Genomic DNA, 17790 nt, shown 5'->3' on the forward strand with positions numbered 1-17790 from the left:
CTCGCCGTCGTTCAGATTTATATTGCAGTATTCCAAAACGACTAAATTGAGAAAATACATTTATAAAACTATTATACTATAACAATATAATACCTCTACGGATTATTTATTTTATTTTTAAAATAGTTGCTCGTTCCGACTTCGCTCGGCTATATTACAAAGTCTATAATATATGATTTATGCGAAATTGTAACGGTTTACGCAGCTCACGCAACAGATCTCTCAGATCTCAAAAGACATAAATAATAATTTTTGTAACATTTTTCATCTCTGCTCCTTTTTGTCGTAGCGTATATATAGCTAATAGGCTCCCTCGATTAATGGGCTATATTATATAAAACTAAAAGTTTTATTTTTAAACGGACCTGTAGTTCCTCAGATTAGCGCGTTCAAACAAACAAACTTTATAATATTAGTATAGATGATTTTCATGCAAATATAACAAATACAATCAGTGTCCAGCCAAGCGATTCGTATGTGCTAACTGTTGATACGTCTTACACGTGACTCACGTATTTACATGTTGTGCGTAAATTTCAATATAAATATAATTTGAGAAATGTTATATATTCACAGTAACTAATAAGCATTATACTAAAAATTAAAATTGTTTTTATTTGAATTCTAAAAGCTAATGTATACTGACGATAACATTTTCGTTTATGTTATAGAAATTCTGCAGTAAAACTTTTCGTGTATAGGTATTTAATAGTTTTGGCATCGTTCGCTTGGAAAGCGCCTGGATCGGCAATTTTCAATCGACTACGTTAACAAAATAAACGGAATCTTTGAATATATGACAAATACAAGCATCATATTATGTATTATGTTAAGTAATATATTACGTCTGATCTTAACTGTAAACGTCAATTCTTTCTCTGGATCTTTATAGTACTAGCCGAACCTGCATCTTTACCCGGACGAAATTTATAAAACTTTACGTATATCACACAAACCGTCACCCATCATTTCAACCAAGGAACGATTTAAAAAAGTAGCCTATATCCTTGTCCGAGCCTAAAACTATCTTCATTTCAAATTTCATCTAAATCGGTTCAGTATAAAGAGGTAACAGACAGTTATTTGTGCCTTTAAAATATTCGTACAGATATTACGGCATGCAATTTAAGCGGATCGAAACATGTAACTACGACCGAACGAAACCGGTATATAATAAAGACGATATAATTTCTGTTTAATCGGTATAAGATCATTGGGTAATAGTAACATAATTTATATGTAACACATCACACTGGTTACATTTAGACTTGCGACTACAGCAACGCAACCTGTTCTTTGAATCTTGAGGCTTTTTTTTAAATTGTTTACATGTGTAAACTATATATATATATCTATCAAGATATACTTTAAGATTCCCCGTTTATCTATTAGCTAGGTATAAGGTGGAAGATCGCAAGGTCTTGGGTGCAAATACTGGATCGGGCCAATGAATGTTATTGTTAGTTTAAAAGCAATTACACTAAATTAGTTCTGATGAATAAATTGATTTAAAATATAATTGTCAAATGATGTTTCCAAAACCGAAAATGGATACAAAATATATTATTTTATTTTAATTATGATATTATGAATCACTAAATTGTACAAAATATTTTGATGTAAAAGTCCATAGTCACAGTTTAAATGTATGTATAGATTGTTTTTATGATTCAGAATGATATATAAGCATAATATGTCAAAAAGTTAAGTGTCTGTCAGAGGAACCTGCGAATTGAACGATCACGTCCAAGAATAAGCCTCGATTATCTCATAAAAGGAGGTCGTTGCACTCCACAACACTTTAACAATTAACTATGAATACTTTGACGTTCTGATACTAAAATTAACCAAAAATATAAAACGTATAAAAATCTGCGAAATAACCAACTTATGTTTTTTTCTTTATTGAAATGAATACAAAAATATATTTTTTTTTATTTGAATTTGTTATTTTGAATTTTAATTGATGAGAAGTGGTCAACTGCACTCAGTCTACCTTATTACCATTAAATAATTACGAGCGCGAGAACGCATATTATGAGGATAACAAAGCAAAAGACAGTAGTCTAATCTAGTCTTGGTCTAAACGTATACTATGAATAATTATAGTAATAGCTAATTACTCCTTACTTTGCCGAAGCGTTACTAACCATGCCATCTCGATTGGTATTCCCCTTCTTCCTATAATAGTTATACTGCACTGCTTCGATGACGTAGTGGCATGGCATCATGTATAGTGTGTGTGTCAGCTGCAGTACGGAGTGGGGACGTTGACAATGTTACACATCGGTTTATAGAGTATGACAATAGAGAATTGTATTTGTGGCTAGTATTTGTTCTGAATAACCATCGTGGTCGAAATCGATCCGGAAGACGTCAACTTACCGACTCGTTCCATAAAGTAAAAGTAAAGGCAGTTAGCCTGTAAATATGCCACTATTGAGATACGTCCTCCTCTCCCTTCGAGGAGACGGTTTAGAGATAATTCCACCATTACACCAATGCGGGTTGTTGGATACACATGTAACAGAATTTCGTTGATATTAGATTAATTTTTCTTCACTACCAAGCACAAGATGAATAAGTATATGGAAAGTTCGAGATTTTTGAAATTAATTGGTTCTTATCTGTGTTTAAACCCGCAATCATCGGTCAATGTGTACGGATTTTAAACACTGGGCCATCTCGGCTCATTTCTCGTTCCTTATTATATTCTGAAATACAACAATGCATGCAAGGACTGACTATGTGGTCATAGAATAACTAATTTAGGTTTTCCAGACAAGTCTGTTTCAAACAATTTATAAAATGATTTTATGAATAGCTAACATGAAGAGATTGATGATTAGTCGATACGTCGTAAATGACAACTTTATTGACGTTTTTTTTTTTAATGAAAAATGCAGTTTCAGTTTTCTATAATAATAAACGCACTTGACATTCAACTAGCAATAATTAAATTTATACGATTACTTATACTGCAAAATGCAAATAGTAGTAAGAGTAGTATTGAATTGCGTTGTATTGTAACTTTTTGAGTGAACTACACTTTTCTATTGGTGTGGTTTGTTCGTCCGTCTCGGATGGTCGGAGGCGCACAAGCGGCGGATGTCGGGTTTTTAGACAGACGTGATAGGTGAACAGGGCCTAACTAAGATATACTATAATAAGTAAACTCTTTTTTACGTCGAAAGTATTTAAATAAAATAATATTTATTATGGCCAGTAAACGCAATTGCATCGTAATTTCAATAAAATAAAAAAGTATGTCTACACTATACATTTACAAAAGTTTTATTGTATTATACCTATTACATTACACGATAAATAAAATAAACAAACGTACTTCATGTAAGCGTATTTTATTATTTATAAAAGCATGATAGAATGATAAAAACTTGACCTATAAACTTATAAAATAGATTATATAGAAAGATATAAGTACCTAATTAAAATATTCTAAATAAAAATAAAAATATAGATAAACTCGTTTTAAAATTATTTTCGTTTCGGTGTGTAGTTGTTAATTAATTAGAAATCAATGTCGGCTACGTTTCGATAGATCTGAGCCGACCCTTGGGGCATCTAGAGTTAATGTAATTGTGATAACATCCTGAACCCAATTTGTTGTGATAAGGGTTAAAGTTGAAACATTATATTAATTTATTTCTTCGAGAGAAAAGTAAAGGTGATAAACTTAGAAGGAATTTTGGTGATAGAGGTTTTTATAAAGTTTGTAACAATCGCTGTAGGTACCTACATTAAGCTTAGTGACGATCTAGTCGTTTTAAATTAGGGCAACTTGTGTGAAAAATCAGATATACTAATAAAAAAACTAAACTTTCAATTCATATTGCATCAAAGGAATTATTGATTACTTTATCAATAATTAAGTCGCTCCATAATAAGGCTTGGTCGTCGTTGTGCTTGTTTTTTTTTCAATTTCGTATTATTTTATAGAACATCGCAAAAAGTTGCTTACGATCGCTGCACTAATCACTAAATCATAAACAGATACTGAAGAATAATATATCATTATTTTTATTTGATGACACTGTTCTGTAAAGTTCCCTGTCACATAAAGGGTCCAAGGGTCCCTGAGCCATCTTTAGAACAATGACTTCTACATCAATTATTCGTTTGGCATATGTTTCTGTTAGTAAATGTTTGTGTTCAATTGTGCTCCTTATACGACGCTTAAGCACAATTAGTATGTCTCTAGCGCTCCGTCTACATGTCCCTGATACTGAGGAATGTCTGGATGGATGTACTTTTGCTAAATAGTTTATATTATATCGTTTCGCATTGGTTTAAATGCATGAGAAAGAGTTTTTATTGAACTAAGAATCTTTTAGTGAATATGAATATTTTATTAAAATGCTTAAGTTAATAATATAACGTTATGAATTCTGAATGTATTGTTTTAAATTTAAATCTGAAACAGGGTGGAATGATAAACCGCCCACAAATGTGTGACGGCTGGATAAAGGTAATTACTATGATAAGAAAGAATTACGCTGAGTCACTGACCTTGAGATGAATAAAATTAAGCACATGAAAATTTAATAGAGGTTGCCCGGATTTAAACGCGTTTTCTTTCCGTTATAGTACTCATGTTCTATCCACTGGACTATCATGGCGCTTAATTTACATGATTATTTTTAAGCATGGCAATTATAAGTTTCAAAAATCCAAAGAACATTCCAAATCTAGAATACCTAAGATTGTAATTTGCTGGCGCCGTCTTATTACCCACATCTCGACCATAAAATCACGGCGTTACAAACCCATTGATAGTTCAGCAGTCACGATCACTCACAGTCGTGAGATATTCCTCATTGTTTGGATGTTGTTTTGCTTTATAATCTATGCTTATGCTAATATGCCACCATTTTGTAAATGGTCCCTTACTGGTCTCCAGAGTAGGACAAACCTCTATTACACGAACACGCAGTCACGCAGGAACAATTTATATTTTATTCATAATCAATAAAACTACTCTAATTTTTATTTATACGTTGTTATAAATATATATTTTTTAAATCACTAAATCAAAAGAATGTTGTGAATGTATTATATTTTGTAAATATTATTAATATGCTTGATTATGGTTAGATTTGTATATATCAAGAAATTTTATATTCATAAATTGTATTAAAATAAAAACGAGATATTTAAAAATTTTAGTCGTTTTTTCTTTACATATACAATGGTTTCTTTAAAAGAAAATATGTCTTTATATAAGAATAAAAACATCTTTTTATACTTTAAACCGCTTTAAAGTTTAAGAATCACAGATCCGTCTTTGTTCTCTGATAACAAAGATTTATAAACAACCCTTTACAGCTGTTAAAAGATACACTGAAGGCGGTTCTTAAATTAAATAATCGCTAATATAAATAAACACTTTTCACCGCATTCATTGGGCGGGAACGTAAACGCTTATTTATAACGCGTCCCTCGAGATCTCTAATTTATGGAAGGGGCCGAGAACATCGGTAAAAATAACCGTTGTTCAAGTTTATTTAGATATATTAACATATTTTTCGCTCCGAAAACCATCGAAATGTTGAGTACATCCACGAAGTGTAATTACAGTCATTTAGAAAATAAATGGACAGGACGTCTGTCTTAACAGAAACATTCGTGATTTCGAAACATTAAAAGAAAAACATAAAATGAAAAATAATCATTTATATCAAAATTATATAGATTAAAACTTTGTTTGTTTGATACGACCCACGAGTCAGATAGATTGGTCATTTATTGAGAAAATTACTTTCTCAAAGTACATAACATCAGTAATGTTTAATGTTGGTGAAAATTGCAATACCATATATGTTTATTGCAAAAGTTTTTATTAAGTCATTTTTTAATCGTTCAAATTCCAACGTCCATCTAGTCTATTTAATCTAATTCTTTGTGATGATTATTCTTGGTACCTTCTTTTCAAAGAGTAACTTCAAAGTAATGAAAAAAAAAATACGAATATTATTGTAAGTGAAATACAAAATTTATGACACATAGTGTACTGTATACTATGTAGTATGAATATAAAAAAAATAAATAATTCAAATGGAACGTCATCTACTCTATGATAGTCAACAAATATTCAAGGGATTATTTCTCTATATACATAATTGGTATCAACCATTGCATAGGGTATTTCGAAAATTATTAACAAAATAGCAAAATGCACTCCAGTAATATGTTAACAATACAACCAAACACGCTGCGTAAATAAATGTTAAAAGTATACGTGGAATATAGATAAAGTAACAATTTTTTTTCATATCTTCCCATTATTTTCATTAAGGGTTTTCAACCCAATCTGTTACCTTCTACTGTTATAATTATGCTACCTTGTAATTGTCGATTCGTGCACCCATTATCGCACGATCGTGTATGGAGTGTTACGCATGCGCCGTGATTACGTGAGTTCGCGTCGCACTCGCGCGCACCGATGAAGTGTAAGTGTGCCATACGATGCATAACACATGCACGATGCGGCGCGCTTTAACGGCCTTTGTTGCCTTCTCAATAAGTACTAGAATTATGTGAAGGTATTATTGAAATTACTCGTTCGATGTTGTATCGATTGTTGTGTTTAGCTATTTTTGTACGCGTTTCGCTTGTTTAGCTTTACGATCTTTTGTGAGATTGTCTATGAGCGCTTTAAATAGATCAAGGAAGGAATGACTTAAATGCGTTATTATACGACGCGTCTGTATTATCGTTTTTATAGGGATATTAATTAAGTAAAATGTATCGTTATTTATTACAACGAGTGACATCAAGGAGGTTTTTCAAACTGTTTTGCATATTTATGAAATCATTTATTTTTTGGGAAAACAGCACTTTGTTTTAAAATTTGTAAAACAAAAGCTGACAAGCACTTGAGTCATCGTATGGTGAACGGGCACTGCTGTCCATCCTGTATTGCAAGAATTACTTACGATTTCTCAAATCGTCAATGAATCGCTGACCTGCTGAAATTTTAGACAGCTGTAAAGCGGCCGTAATATACTGGTTCATGTTGGGTGCTAAAATAACTGATGAGTGTATCTACTGATACCTGTTGGTACCCGATAGTTTGTGGGTTACCTACTTATCGTGACGAGCTTGTGTAAAATATTAGCAGAAAATTAAAGCCATTAAGGGTCTAGACCACACTACCGCACCACTTTCGCAATTAAGGTGTTTCGCAAATCCGTATCTCACCAGCAAGATATTACATTTATAATGATTACAAAATAACATCATAAGTTTCGTCCAATGGAAAATTGGCGACTTGTATTGTCAACAAAAAAATATTCGATCGTATAGTTGTTGGTTACTTCCCAAAAGAATTGCAAACAAATAAATTGCCAATAATCTCAGTGGACACGCATACAAAACTAGCTTTAACTAGAAACGTTTCAAAAATTGAAGGAAATTGTAAAGAAATTGTGGATATTCCAGGAAATAAACAGGTATCTTCGTCATTTTCGTATAATAATGATATTGAGCATGACGTTGAACAGTCTCACTGAAATCTTCCTATATAAGTAGATATAGTATGCACAAATCTATATGTATTGTGACCGGTCACAAGGCAAAAAGGCAGGCCTTTAGGTAACGTGTTATCACACATTATAAAATAATTCAAGAGAATGAAGTATCTGGTAACAAATAATAGCCCAGAAACGCTCTAAAGTTTAGAAGCTGTTATTATTCATGAATAACGAAAGCGATAAATATTTTACTGCATAATTTAAACCGACAGGCTATTACGACTTACGATATTGCGAATTAATAGCATGTGAAGAGAAAGTGACGTAATTCAGTACAAACAAACATCGTTGTATTGTTATTGTTTGTTAAAGTCGAACTTCAGAAGCGAATTAAAAAAAAAAAACGTCTAGAGATTCATGAGAACATTAATTGATATCTGTTATAAATTTCAAATTGATAGATAGATTCGTTTATACCAAATACAACATAGTCACCTCATTGAATCAGACTATACCTAAACATTTTTTTCTATAATAATATGGAACAATACGTGCTTTTAAATTGGGCAAATTGATTGTGTAAATATTTATAATATAATTATTTTCATAGTGATCATATCATCTTAAACTTATTTATGATGGTGATTCGAGACGTCGCCGCGTCCATTTTTATTAATATCCACCCCATACTATCTCACAGTATGTATGACAACTCTTATGATTAATTTGGACTTCCTTTAAATAACATTTTTAATTATAAATTATATTATATCATTGAAACTGTTCAAATAATATTTTATTTTTTCATATAGTTGTTGCATTCTCATCGTACGTAATTATATTGCTATTTATCCAGCTTAATAATAACCAGCTCTCTATCAGTGAAAAGGCCATGTTTAATATCATTCTTTAATTGCACACTTCATTTCAGTCTTGTGCAAATTTTTATCCAAATTGATCCGAAATACAATTTCTATCTAAAGTATAGAAAATATTACTATACTTAACATAAAGATCACGGTTATCACAAGAAAAAGAAATATATTTTCGCCATAATGTGCCTTCTCAATGATAATGTATGATAAACAATTTTTACTCATTAATACTTTCATAATAAATCATCAAAACAGTATATAGTTAAGTAGGATATAATTTTAATATTTCAATATGAATGAACAGGTGTATTTTGATTGTTAGCCAACATTGCTTGTACTCCTACATGGTCACGGATGAACTGCGAATTCATGCAAGGGATGTACGCGTATTGTGAGAGTTGATAGTCGACAAAATAATTGTCGTGACCTGTATGTTATAGAGCCGACATACATCGATTAAACGTGTTCTGTGAATATTAATAATTAAAAGATTAATTATACTGAACTTCATTCAATATCCACAACTACATTTGGCATATTCTTTAAACCAAACTAAATGAAATTACAAAAATAAAAAAGTTTTGCTCGTACCTATTTATGTCTCAAAGATTATCAATTTTAAACGAAGATATTTTAAACTTTCAGTAATATCTGAACACAGTTTTTCGTTAGGTAGATATATCTTTCGCATATCGATAGATATGAGCGCATCACTATTTGCCTATCCCAAATCAAGCTGAGCAAACCGCACCGTGTACCGTTACCGCACGCCCACCGCTCCCAAGGCATTCAACCACCACAGTCGAAGTATTTAATTTTTATATCATTCATTTTTATAATTTTTATACTAAGATAGATAAAAAATTGAAAATTGTCAAACAATGTTAGCAATTATCCTAACTTTAAATCAATTGATTATTAAAATTAATAGTAAAATTTTAATATAACAAAACAAAATTATAGTACAGTTGAGCTGAGTATTCATTTGCAAGTCGGTACCTACTTCGCAATTTTTGCGATGCTCGTACTCGCCCGAAAACTCGGCTAAGTGTCGAGTTACCGAGAACACTATTTATAATATAAATTATTTTAAACTTCATCTTGGAGTATTTGTATCATGTTTACGCAAAACAATCGAGGAACTTAGCATAGTATTCGATGTCGCGTAAATAAAATCGAATCGGACTCTACTCGTTTTTTTATGTCCCTATTGTATTGGTATGGCGATTTTAATCGGTACGAATAGGTACTAGTTTTATGTAGTGTATTTACTAAAAAAATTGATTCGTTATTAATCACCTGTTGGTAATACGAGCACATTTCTTGGAGTTAAAATTTATATAAAAGTAATTTAATATAATTTAATAACTTATATTAAAAGGTATATTTTTCAAGTTATGTACCATTTTGAATAATCATTTAAAATGTCCAGCAATTAAAGCGTGTTGGTTTGACAGCATGCACGTCTACTTTAATAATTCCAATAAATTGGATTAAAACCAAATGCTGATAATATTCGTATAATTTCATCTCTCAATATTATATTGATACTTTATACACAAGTATTATTGTATAAAAGCGATCACGTGTCGTATTGTTATTGTGTACTCAGGTGGACCGCTCAATGCCATATATGAGTGAATATTATACAACATAACTGTACGACAGTGTGTCCGTGTACTTGACAATTGAACAATGTCAAAATGTGACGCAGTTATTATATTTATCGAGAATTTGGTCATATATCAAATTTATTTACATGTAGTAGAATCTTAAATTTAATATGGAGCAAGCTTACCCCAAAGAATGACATACTTATGTATGCAACAACAATTACGCCGACATAGAAAATCACGATCCATAATGCAAATATCATAGATTACTAGAAATTTAGATTTTTCTTTACATCTCTTGTGTTTGCAATCGACTATAGATTCTCTACTCGACACGTCGTATTCGATTACTAAAACATTACGTATGAGATTCTTCAAAAAATAAAATAAATAAATCATAGAAAATTACTTTTATGTATTCTCAACAAACTTGAGCCAGTTACTGGCCCTTGACGAGTTCCTGTAAACACCTTTGACTCCTTCATCAACTTGGTTGTATAAAGTATTTATATTGACATCCGAATTACGTGTACTTACAAAGATATTCAATCACCAGTCGATACGATAAATAGAAGTATTTGTAGGTTACAATCAACAACAACGACGACTTGTTTACACTCACTATGTTGATAACATAAAAGTGAGACTAATTTAATGCGTGACCAAAATCTCTTCGAAATTTTCCATAAATATTCTAATTTCAAAATTAAAATGAACACAAAACTTATTAACGCCTTATCTTTCCAAACGGAAGCTGACTTTGAAATAAACGTTAATATCTAATAAAAATTAAGAAACACACCTATTATGTTTTAAACGGCTTATTGTGTGTTATATAATAAACATTAAAAGGAACAAAAGCCAGCCTCGGACGGAACACAATAACGTCTTTGTTTAAAATAACTAAATATTTCCCGGCTTCTGCCACAATGTCAAAGGGCATTTTTCACGCAATAAACAATTAAGTCTTTGTCTAATTATAGCTTTATTTTCTAAATATAACTTAAAAAAAAAATATTTTCGATTCGCAGCAGCTGTGTTGTTGCTGAGCTCGTAACTCTATCCGTAAGGTCGTAGCGTGTGCTTTTTCTTTTGTAAATAGTAAACGAGAAAAGGGAATATAATGGCTCAGATATATGAAATGTGATTGTAGATTTTTTATTTTAGTTGGTTATATATACATATAAATATAATTCAATAGTTGTCTATAATTCATTATCTTGCATTAAAATAGATTTTACAATTGGTTTGTTTTGTTTCGTCTAGTAAGAGTTACTACTACTAACTAACTATGTTAAATTTTAAGTCCATCGAACCTATCGTTTCTGAGAGTTCGTGATGAGTTAATCCGTGGTATTTCGCTTATAGATATAACAATTTTCTGTACATATTCCGTTTATTTTTCTCGCAACGAGAGAATAATTATTTCCTATCGCAGAATGTATTAATTAAGCTAAATAAAGCCGTTCAACAAAACGAGGTCGCGTATCCGAAGCAAACAACCCTTTGATAATTTTAATTTGCATCCGCTATTGTGACTTCATTTTAACATGTGACTTATTCAAACATTCATATAAAACACAAAGTTTTTATAAATAGAACATTATGCAGTTTAACTTTTTGAATTAGTTTTATAATTAGTTAGTTTGATTATTTATTTTGCATCATTATAAGTACAAGCTTCCAGAAGACGCTTTTGAGGCCTCCTTGGACAAAAGTCACTATTTAAAAAAAAAAAAAACATCGTTAGCATCGTTATATTATATGCCAACTCATTTTTTATTTGGTGTATAATTTAGATTTGTTAGTTTTTAGTTTTATTGTTTAATATTATAGACAGTATCCGAGATCTCCAGTAATTGAGTCTAAATTAAAAAAAAACTCTCTACTAAACTCGTATTTTTGGATTTATATATGATCATCTGTCGAAGTTTATTTTTATTAAATAAATAAATTAACCTAATGTAATAAATGAATTCATAATCAACGATTAAAATAATTCACAGAATATATTTATTAAGATAACGACTGTGTCAACCATTAAATAAAAATAGCTTTAATTAAATTTAAAAAAAGTTACTATTTTAATATTTAAAGTTTAGTGTCTACTCGTAAATTTATACATTGATAGCATAATAAACCCACTTCATTCGCCGTATCTCGTAGTTTACTCCACGTCCTAATGAGACAGCGAACAATAGCGCAGAGCGCACTCGTCTACAAATTGCTAACTGATTGGAGGCGATACGTACCGAGTTAACGATTATTTATTGTATGTCAGATGTAGAAATTGTTATATAATTTATATGGAATACGCAATTACATAACGTATCATTTATTTTGGGTTGAATTTTATCTTCAAGATTTGGTTTTGCTTACAATATTGTTTGTTTGTTCAAACAAAGAAACAAATGTATTTGAAGATATTATGAGACTCGTTACACAATAGAAAAATTAATCAATGAATGTAGTTTCACTTTTAAAACTACTATTAGAATGTGTTCGGTGTGTTCTTTAAACTCTCCGAAGACTCAACCGAAGATAGCATATCTACAGTCAATGTTAAATCTATCTTAGATATGTACCCATCGATAGATCGATCTTCAATCTTCGCCCCATTAACGTAATGGAATTTTCACCTCATTACTAACTACAGATATGTATTAATCCGTTTTCATCTAAGAGTTTGTCAACGTCACGTGATTCTCGTAACGGTTAAAACTACTCGTTTTTAAATAGACTATTAAATATCTGAGTGTTTTTATTATTATATGCGATACATATACCTATATACGATTACTATTAATTGCAATTGTTTAATGAAAAGAATCGCAGATAAGACATTAAAATGTTTTATTTATTGTCGATCGAGTCGATCACAGCGTGTTGTCCGTGGCATAAAACATAATCACCTCAACTGAGTAATGTTTATAAAGACTTATTTCATTAAATACGTAAAAGGTTGACTCCCCACTGATTCTGCAATGCGTATATATAGGTTCATCGAAAAAATATACGCAATACTTGTTTATTATATATATATATATATATATATTATGTATATTTTACAGAAGTTTTTCAATTAAATTTAAACAATAGGAAATTATAATTACTACTATTAATGAATAGTGAAATACCGCAGTCCCACTGTTGGGCTGATGCTTCAAGAGGTGAGTTCTTGAGGAAAAGCTTTTGAACATATTCCACCGCGCTGCTCCCAAACTCCATGTATGTAGATACTTAATTATAAATACCTAAAGATAAATGTCATTGTTAATTTCAATAATAATTATTATTGTATAAAATACCCATTATAGTAAATACAAAATATCATCCGTTTTCATTTTGTTATATTTTTGCTTTTGATATCAATGTTTCTACTTAACTTATTACTTCTGTTGGAGATATTAAAAAAAGGGCATGAAATAAACCCCTTGTGATCTGTGGATATATGTTATACCAAAGGATCGAGCAAATAGATCGCTTATTGTATTTTAGAATTTGCTCTGATATCATGATCCAATTTCAAATAGCAAATAATAATAATAATAGCAAATACTTAATTTTTCCCGAAGAAACTAAAGCTTCATTCTACTGCACTTACTAAAGCTATATGATAACAACCTCATACGTCTCCATGTACACAAAAACCATCAAACCAAGATGGAGCTGTAGAACATTCTAATAAAATATTCGAGCGGATAGATGGGAATCTTTTTTAGACGCCATACCTCGTAGCTATAAATTCGTCCTCCCGACATCTCGTGCCCGCTGGGTGCCCATAATAAATTAAAATGCCTTTATAAGGTTTAGTCTACAACATACGTCTATTCCGCATATAATAAAGATTATTCCTAACAATCTCAACATAATAATACGTACGCTGCGTATATAAGAAAAGGTTAATAATAAAAAAATGGTTAATAATACTTAATATATATATATAACCCAGCTATAATTGATTTTATTTAATTTAAAAATATATCGTTTAAAACTCGACTCACTTGCTAGATCTACTCTTATTCTAAATTGGAATTTACTTCAATTAATTGCATAATTAACGGTGACATTAGAAATCTGTCTAATTAATTAACTAATTACGAATATAAATGCGAAAGGTCGTGCGTTGGGATGTTTGTTACTCAATCTCGTTCGAACGACTGGAGGGATTTTAATTAAATTTTGGTATACAACTTGATTATATCTTTTAAAAAGATATAGTATTTAAACCATTCATTACAAAAAAAATCATTATTAAAATTTCATTAACACCGAGCGAGGCGTACTGACGGTACCTACTGGCAGTGGTTAAGTATCATTCGTGAAATGTAAGTAGATTGAAATCCGACAGTCATTTGTTATTGTTCCGTTGTTTGAATGTTTTTTTTTAACATTTATAGTATACACGTATCAATATTGACTGTTATATCTTATATATTAATAGCGTAAGCCGATTTTTATCCCAGTGATTATGGGACGGTAGCTGCACAAAAATAATCGGTTATGGTCTCATTTTGAAGAACTCCGTCTGTAGATGTGCAGAAAAATAATGAGGATTTGTGATTGCAATTTACGATTTTTTTTACAATTTAACAAAGGATTAATTTTAGAGAGCCGAAAAAGTTACTGGCCGGTTAGAGAGTAGTAAGTAGTATACGGCTGTATAAGAAAAAATGAAAAACGTAAAAAAAACGTAAATAAAATTAAAGTAAATTGTTATCGACAAACTTCAAACTGAACTAATGTGTACTATTTGACATTAAAAATTTCATTGAAATAAGGTTTCATAATTTTGGCGCCAAATGTAGATGAGTGACTTGCAGTTTACAATGAAATGAAATCAAAATAAAACCTGTCATAGGAATGAACGCGAAGTTTCGCGGGAGACCGACTAGTAATTAATTGTTATTACAGTTAATATCGCATTTCCGAAATTTCATGATCGTATTATGCAGTGAGTTTCGAGTTTGCTCTTTTAGAATAGAACAACTGGCTTCATTTAGAAACTACATACATTCGAATGACACGATTGTAAAAATATTACCAGTTTAAAGTTTTCCAGTTTTTCAGTATATTTCGAAATATATATTCGAGCTACGATACATTTTAAACGTTTTTATAATCATTTGAATATAAAAACTTGAACTAGTTATGGTCGAATGATTTTTAAATTAATTCAGTGAGTTTGCGAAGTATGCTCGTCTTGCTGGTTTATACCTAATAAATATATAAACATTCATGATATATTTATTACTTTTTCACTTGCTCCGACAGCTTCATACGTAGCTTGGTATTGTATTCTCATTGTGTCAATTCTATTTTAGTGCATCGTGTATGATATGATACATATTTAAGGCGATGACGTTTTAAATGGTTAGGCAGAGGCCCTGTGTGTGTCAGACATGAATAGTAACCTGTATAATACAATAATCTGTTTACTCGACTGCACAGTCAGTTAATCTTTTTTTAGGCATTGCATGTGCTTTCAAAGCACGATTACAGAAAACATCAAAACTAAACTAAACGAAAGTCTATTATTCAATTCGGGAGTTCATAGATTCTAGCACAATTTGGATATGAAACGCTCGCCTCCTGGATACTTCTTTATGATGTTAAAAATTGACAAAAAAAACTCGCTAAGTTTCCTTTACGGGTTCTTAGATGTCAAGGCAATATCTTTTCCAAACCGGTGTCGTTTTTACTTTGACTATCAATACGAAAGAAAATGCTTCCATATTTAACTGGCAATTTATTAATAAAGACGTATTGTCTTAATAAATTATATGATATAAAAATAATTTTACCCTAAACATAAATGACTAGAAATTGAATATTTTAGAAGGTAAAAGATATGTCGCCCACAACAAATAAATGTAGGAATTTATGGAAAGTACCTATACCCAGTATTTAATATATTTTTTAAATAAATTGAAACAGTTAGACGCTGTTGATACAAGTAGTAGTATCAAAATTAGCCTAAAAACATAAATGTATAACAAAAGACGAATTCCATGAAAACTCGACACAAAAAAGTATGCTAATTACTAGCAAACTAGTACAAATTCGTTTTATATCACGTATATATTATAAGTTTTAGTTAGTAGTTTAAATTAATTATAGCGAATTAAACACATCGGCTATGATTTCGCAACTATAGACTTACGGAAGTCGCTTATAAAGCGCTTTTAGGTTAATTGCCGGCCGCCGCTAGAACGAGCCGTACACATTAAAATCTGCCTTTATTACAATAATTAAATCTTCCTCGTACTTTTTAATTTCAGCGTGAGTTACTGTATTTGATTTTATAACGGTTTATTTGTTTTGCGTACGTTTTATATATATGTTACTCGACTTTCTCGTACGGTGTCGTAAATAAAACTTAAATATATAAAAACTGAGCCGCGATGGCTCAGTGCGTGGTCCACTTAAGTGGAAGGGAATACTTACACTAAAAAAATTAACTCACCTCTAAAGGGTTTTCACGTTTGTTTGGCAGTTACAAGAGTTGTCGTACCAAGTAAAATTTCGTAAGATTGATTATTTAATATATAAGTATATGTGCTAGTTGTCGCCCGCGGTGTCCCTCGCATTTTAGGGGTTGGTCGTCAGGTTTAGGTATAAAAAGTCGTTTCTTTGGGTTCCAACTTGCTTCATAACAAATTTCATCAAATTCGGTTCAGTAGTTTGGCCGTGAAATATTAAGAGACAGAGTTATTTTCGCATTATAATATTAGTATAAATTATAAGATAATATGTATAAGATAACCTAAAGACATGTTCTGATATACTGTTTTTGTTAGAATATATATTCCAAGTGAGACTAATGAAAAGTCATATATAATATTTTTAACTGTTCTTTTATTAAAATAATTTTACCATTTTTACTGAGAAAGCAAGAGAAATTTGTGAATATGTTGTAGCAACTTTTCACTTTCTTAGTTATAATATTCGTAACATGATAATATATTTTTTAAGTTTTCTTTAGAAGCACTTTATATAACTTGTAAAAAGATCATTAAAAGGAGCAGCGCTATCTTCGTCACAAGAAAGAGTCATGATATTCATAATGAAAAGCATACATACTCGTTTCCTCTCGTCTACTTCGGAGACACGAGTGTAGTCTTTTAAAATATTCATGCATTCCAAAACTGTAAATAATGTTTTACTAGTCATGGTTGTATGTTCTTGTATATGTGTGTGTACATTATTAACATTAATATTGATTTATATATTTATACTTTGCATATTATATTACTTAAACAATAGTTTCCGATGAATTACCGAACAAATAAGATATGCATTTAAAGAAAAATAGTCCGCAAAAGTGGCTTTAATGATCTCATACAGAAAAGCTTTCCTAGAAGATTTTTTTTTTCAACTTAAGTGCTAACATAGTATTCGATATTTTCATGTTATATCTAAGATTCCTTTTTCCTCTTCAGTTAATCGTTAAGTTTATGTTTAAATTTGAATCGACAATGACAGGATTGAAGATACTGTGAAGTTATATGACGTGAAAATGTAGTAAGTGTTGATTTATGTGCTATATCATAGTAAAAAAAATACAAATAGTGTGTGATAGATGATTGTCATTGAATTGAAATGAAGAAAAGTTTATTTGAAACAGCACACATTGCAAACACACATTTATGATAATGTGATGATGATGATGGTATCGGATGTTATACATGATGATATCATGGTCGATCTCTCAAGTTCATAGACCGAATATCAAACCGCACGACCGTCGGAACGGTTACGTTAACAATAGCTGTTATCATAAGCGTTGGCGTCTCTCGTGACCTTAAA

At 30.7% G+C, this 17790-nt stretch overlaps 1 protein-coding gene across 1 annotated transcript in view; it reads left to right on the top strand.

Moving 5' to 3' along the window:
* LOC125072310 (protein kinase C and casein kinase II substrate protein 3) overlaps nt 1-17790 on the top strand; it is a 93840-nt gene that overhangs the window by 17048 nt on the left and 59002 nt on the right. The gene's annotated exons all lie outside the window — the stretch shown is intronic.

The sequence above is a fragment of the Vanessa atalanta genome, chromosome 21, assembly GCF_905147765.1.
Source record: "Vanessa atalanta chromosome 21, ilVanAtal1.2, whole genome shotgun sequence".
NCBI lineage: Eukaryota > Metazoa > Arthropoda > Insecta > Lepidoptera > Nymphalidae > Vanessa > Vanessa atalanta.